We start from the raw sequence: 6,348 nt of genomic DNA, 5'->3' as shown, positions 1-6,348 counted from the left end.
TTTGAGGCTGGCAGGCGCTAGCTACTCCAGCGCAGTCACGCCCCCTCGCGTCGCCGGATGGTTCGTCTTCCTCATACTCGGAGCGCCGTCACAGTGACGTGTATGCAGGTGCGCCAGCCGTCCAACCGAACGCGACCGGCGGTGACACTGCCCTACACCGCGTCTCGGAACACACAAAGTCACTCCCACTCAATCCACATGCTTAGAACCGCACATACCTACAGACTTCCATTTAGACTAAGAGACAAACACCCCAGACACGATCTTGTATTCATGGTGCGGGAAGGTGAAGCCTCCACCCCTTCTCAGGTGATAGGCAAAGCTGAACCCTTGGTGTCAGAGACAGGCCCTTGGCCAATACGTCACCGAACCTGTTAGTCCAATGCCTGGGACTGGGAGTTTCTGGTGACCCTGCCCTCTAGCCTGACCTTATTTATGTCTGGACCAGCTTAGGGATGAGGATTCCATGCCTCCTGCCCCTGTGATCATGCCCCATCTCCTCTCTCCTGTCTCATCTCTGGTCACCATGGTATCCTACTTCAGCTCTCCATTGGTTTGTTGGTATTGTTTTTGTTCTTTATTTCCTCTCTAGCCTGTTTCCTAACTGTGTTAAGTGTGTTTGTGGGCAGCAGGCCTTTGTAACAAGTGGCACCTGCAGACCACTAGTGTTCCAATAAAGACTCCAAGATTCGATCCTACACAATGTGGCTTCTGAGCTGAGTGCTGATGGCTCATGCCTGTAATCCTAGCTACTCAGGAGGCTGAGATCTAACGATCTTAGTTCAAAGTCAGCCCTGGCAGGAAAGTCCATGAGATTCTTATCTCCAATTAACCTCCAGAAAACTAGAAGTGGCTCTGTAGCTCAAACTGGTAGAGTGCCAGTACTCAGGCCCAGAGTTCAATCCCTGTGACAGAAAGCACACACACACACACACACACACACACACACACACACACACACACACACACACACACCTACACACACACACACACACCCAAAGTGTGGATTCTCCATTTTCTAACCTTACAACAATAGATACTTTTACTGTAATAGCACGAATGGTAAATTGATTCATCAATTGTTTATTGTTTTATTTCTATTTAATGCAAATCCTCTTGTTTTTGAAGAGAGTCAAAATGAGCCTGAAGTAGGATACTTGATAAGAACGATGTGATTAACTTAGAAGTGTTAAAAAAAAAAAACCAACAGACTAACTAGATTAGTAATTTGCAAAGAATAAAAATATACTCTGAGCCTGATGTGGTGATGAATCCCTTTAATCCCAGTATTGAAAAGACTGAAACTGGAGGACCTTGAGTTTGAGGACAGAATGAGCTACATAGTGAGGCCTTGCCATATATATATATATATATATATATATATATATATATATATATATATATATATATATATATATATATATTAGGATATATATCTAATTTAATAACTGATATGATTCAGAAGACATAGCAGGTCCTCATTAGGAGCATTAGTTAGAATATTGTAGAAGTATTCCATTAGTATGTACGGCTAATGTTAAGACAAATAAAAAGACTGAAAAAAAATCATGTTCCAAAAGAAAAAATGTGGATTGAAAATTACCAGATTTTAAAAATATATTTACATGAAAGGATCAAAATTTCAAAATATCTGGCATCTCATTCATTTATTTTCTCCAACATTAACTAAATCATTTTTCCAGCTTACCTACATTTACATCTATGTACAAACCCATTTGAAAAGAATGCTGCGATAAGGCGCTTTTCTTCTGTTTGGGTACATGTCCACTCGTAGCCTAATCAAGCTTCTGTCATTATAAGAGAACAGGGAGAAGGGCTATGTGTTGGACAACTAGCGATCTCTGCCACATTTTTCCCCAACATATGTGCCTCCTTACCTGAACTAGGAGATTTGGAGTGTGCGGCATTCATTTTATATATCTACATATTTACTGTTTATTTAATGTACATTAATGAAGGCTTATTCTGTGTAATCTGAATAGAAGTGATTCTATCTTTTACCTGTGCAATTTTCTATACTTTATATTAGTTTTATTGTGTCCTTGATTATTTAAAAAAACTTTCCTCTCTCTCTGTCTCTCTCTCTCTCTCTTGTCTTTGTACACGCCTGGGCCCTATTCTTAAGCTTGTTTCACTCAAGGCTAAGACTCGACCACTTGAGCCACAGTTCTACTTCTGGCTTTTTGGTAGTAAATTGGAAATAACAGTCACACAGCCTTTCTTGCCTGGGCTGGCTTCAAACTGAGATCATCAGATCTCAGCCTCCTGTGTAGTTAGAAGTATAGGCATGAGGTCCTGGTGCCAGGGTAAGAAACGCTTTCTCATTTATGAGCTATTATTTTGGTGGTACTGGGGCTCTAACCCAGGGCCTTACTCATACTAGGCAAGTGCTCTATCAGTGAGCCACAGAGCTATGGTTCTTAATAACCATACAATTTTCTATGTTTATTTTGAAATGTTTAATATACTTTCATAGGAGCAGCCAACTATCCTATTTTCGTATATAAATGTCCCAGTTACCTTTTCCTTCCAAAAATTGAATCCTAAATCTAAAATGAAATAAAATAACTTGCAAGATACCTTTTGCAACTAAAAACCATCTTTAAATTTTTCAGAGGCCCTTGGACAAAAACTTATTACTTTATCTTATAAACAAAGGGAGTTGAGGAGGTAACAATGCTTGATAAGAAATGTACTCGTTATCTTGCCCATGTAATTGTAACCCCTCTGTACGGTATTTTCACAATAAAAAAAACAAAGGGAGCTGATTAAGTTATGTTCAATTGATGTTACAGTACTACTGACTGTATGGGAGGGAGTGTTAGAACAAAAGCGTTGGTCAGTCTTTCCCCTGGTAGATTGTGTGAAAAAAATCTTAGTAATATAAAATGTCAGAGATTGTGTGCAGTATGGGAGGCATCTAGAGATTTCTCAGTGTCCTAGTTCTCCATGATCTTTGTATTTATCTGAGTTTTGATGGTGCTTTTTCCAGGGCTGTGGAAACTGTAGCAGGGCTATCAGTCCTTTCAGTTACTATTTCAAATGTTTGCTTAGGCACAACCTTGATATTCATTTGAAATTGGAATGTTTTAGGCCAGGAGTTATCTCAGGTCCTGAGAAATTGTGAGAACTGTACTGGATCAACATTTATATAGCAAGCCATGAAGTATGGGGCTCACCTCATTTGTTTGCTCACTCAGGACAATTAAAGTAATATTACATTGTGCTGTTTTGAAATGATACTCAAATAAACATTCTAATTATGTGGCAGGAGCTAGTTACCATGTGATCATCCACATAATCTAGAATATAATTGCAATTAAATGCAAAACTTCCTGTAGAAAACTCTTAAATGATTTTATCTAGTTTGAAAAATACCTACTTCTTACAGAAAGTGTAAAATGCATTGTATTGTTAGTTTGTGAATACCAGATTCTGGTGCTATAACCTGAGACACTAACATTGTCATTCAGCACTTGACTCTTGTTTCTTTGAACAATCCAGTTTCTTGTTTCTAGAGTAAGCCAAGGTCCATTGGTCCTCAGTAGCTCCAGGATCCTGGCATTTATGCATTTGGAGGTCATACTATAACCATTTTTTAATTCTGTAAAGTTTTTGTCTGTTTGTGGGGCTGGTACTCAGGGCCTGGGTGCTGTGCCTGAGCTCTTTTGCTCAAGGCTTAATGCTCTACCCACTGTGAGCCACAGCTCCACTTCTGTTTACTTGGGGTTTCTTTTGTAGGCCATGGGGCTTGAACTCAGGACCCGGGTGTAGTTTCTGATCTCTATTGCTCAGGTCTGGCATTCTACCACTTTGAGCATAACATCACTTCCGGTTTTTGAGTGGTTAATTGGAGATAAGTGTGTCACTGGGAGTTTTCTGCCCTGGGGTATATCTTTGAACGCAGATCCTCAAATCTCAGCCTCTTGTGTAGCTAGGATTACAGGGGCAAACTACCAGCACCTGGCCACTTCTGGTGTTTGAGTGGTTAGTTGGTGATGAGTGTCACAGGGACTTTTCTGCCCAGACTAGCACTGAATTGTGATCCTTAGATCGCAGCCTCCTGAGTAGCTAGGATTACAGGCATGAGCCACCAGCACCTGGCTCCTTCTATAATTTTAAGTTGGTCATTCCCAATTAGATATTAATGATTGTTTTTCAAAGACTCATTTCCAGTGCTCTCTATCTTGTTGCAATCGAAATGAAAGGAAATGGTCATGCCCATCAGGTAACTAAATAACTGAAGCAAGTCGGCCAACACTCCTTAGCCGCAGGTTTCTTTTTTTCATATTCAATCACTATGGTTAAGAAGTATTTGAGGAGCTGGGAAGGTGGGCTCAGTGGTAGAGAGCTTTGCCTTGCATGCAGAGGCCCTTGGTTAGATTCCTCAGCATCACATAAGCAGAAAAAGTCAGAAATGGCACTGTGATTCAAGTGGTAGAGCGCTATCCTTGAGTTGAAGAGCTGAGGGACAGCACCCAGGCCCAGAGTTCAGGCCCCATGACCAACAAAACAAAAACAAAAACAAAAACAAAAAAGAAGAAGTATTTGAGGGGAAAAAGAAGAAGTATTTGAGGGGGAAAAGTATCTTATGTAGACAGATTTTTTTCTTCTTATGTCCCCAAAGGATGGAGATTAATATCTATTTTCAAGGCATTTATATTGTAACAGTCACTGAAGGAATGTAGGAGCTGATATAAAGTATATGAGATGTGTGTATCTATTGTGTAAATGCTGTGCCATTTTATTTGACACTTGGAGCATTCATGGATTTCCCTGTGTTTGGGGGTCTTGGTAGCAACCATTTCTCTCAGGGATGACTGTACATAAAATTTTAAGGAAAATACTGTGCCATTTTATATAAGAGACTTAGAGCATTCATGATTTTTCCTGGGTTTTGGGGTACTGGAAGTAATCCATTAATCTCAGGAACTAGTATATATAAAATTTTAAGGAGAGTCTGAGTTGTTGTTGTTGTTTGGGAGGTCCGGTCGTGGGGCCTGAACTCTGGGCCTGGGCGCTGTCCCTCAGCTCTTCAGCTCAAGGCTAGCGCTCTACCACTTGAGCCACAGCACCACTTCCGGCTTTTTTCTTTTTGCTTATGTGGTGCTGAGGAATCGAACCCAGGGCCTCAGGCATGCAAGGCAAGCGCTCTACCACTGAGCCAACTTCCCAGCCCTGAGGAGTTGTTTTATTGTGTGTTATATTGGTAGGGCACAGTGTCCAGCAGAATAGCTTGTGGAACAACCTTGTGAGCACAGGGTGGTTGTTTACTGCCGGTTTCCTCCCCTTACTCCTGAGTTCTTTCACTCTCACATGTCTCTGTTTTAGTTCTCTGCTTCCCTTTAGATCAATGTAAAGAGGTTTTCCATAAAGCTAAATGAATTTCATGCAAGGAATTTTTTTTATCAAACTATTCATTTTATATGAAAATATATGCTTCATTTTATAAAATAGTAGTGGGTTGTTAAATTGTATTCATTTGGTAAAGAATTTGGCATTGTTAGGTTTTCCTGTGAATATATATATTTAAAAGTTATACATTGAAAATCTGGAGGTGTTTGCCTAGAGTACAGAAAAGAGAAGTGGTAGGAGGAAAGAACAGTATGTGACATCTAGTAAGTTGAACAACTGAAGTTCCATAATGTAGTTTCAGTGGTGGTAGGGAGTCATATCTGGTGTGTGTAAGCTTCTTTGGGAGTTGGGGAAGGCTTCCCAAAGGAGGAAGCATTTGGAATGAGGCTTTAAGGATAAGAAGGGGAGAACTGGCCGGGAATTCCAAGCAGAGTGCATAATTCACGTCAAGACATCAAGTAGAAAAGAGCTGTATATGTCCCACAGTTCTGAGTAGCTGGGTGGTTGAAGTGTAGGGTTCTTGCCTTGAGGCACCAGAGAACAAAGTAGGGATTTTTTTTTCTACTTGACCGCTTTCTCCTTTTGCTCATTGCACAGATCTGGGCACACAGACTACTGGAGCTCAATAAATACTTGTTGAACTGGCAGAGAGTGATGGGAACAGGGCATGTGGACGCTTTTCTCACGCACCTGCCATATAACTCTGGCAAAGCCCTTTTCTAAGGGGCTGCCGTTTGCTATTTAGTCATCCAGCGGTAGTGGAAAAACAAAGGAACAAGTTTGGGAGAGGCCTAGGCCTTCCTAGAGTCGAATCCTCGATTGAAGGGGGTTAGAAGGCGGGGCCAAGCTGAGGCCCGAAGGGCCAAGTCATGCGGGTCTGCAGCAGCGAAGGTTCAGTTCCTCCTCCGCTCCAGCAGGGGGCGAGGGGAGCGGTTCCTACTGTCCTTCTCCTAGATCGACGTCAGGCGGGCT

Source organism: Dipodomys merriami, unplaced genomic scaffold, assembly GCF_024711535.1.
Source record: "Dipodomys merriami isolate MVZ:Mamm:240054 unplaced genomic scaffold, mDipMer1.0.p SCAF_3, whole genome shotgun sequence".
Taxonomy (NCBI): Eukaryota; Metazoa; Chordata; class Mammalia; order Rodentia; family Heteromyidae; genus Dipodomys; species Dipodomys merriami.
The sequence above is the reverse complement of the archived record's forward strand: the minus strand, read 5'-3'. Positions refer to the sequence as shown.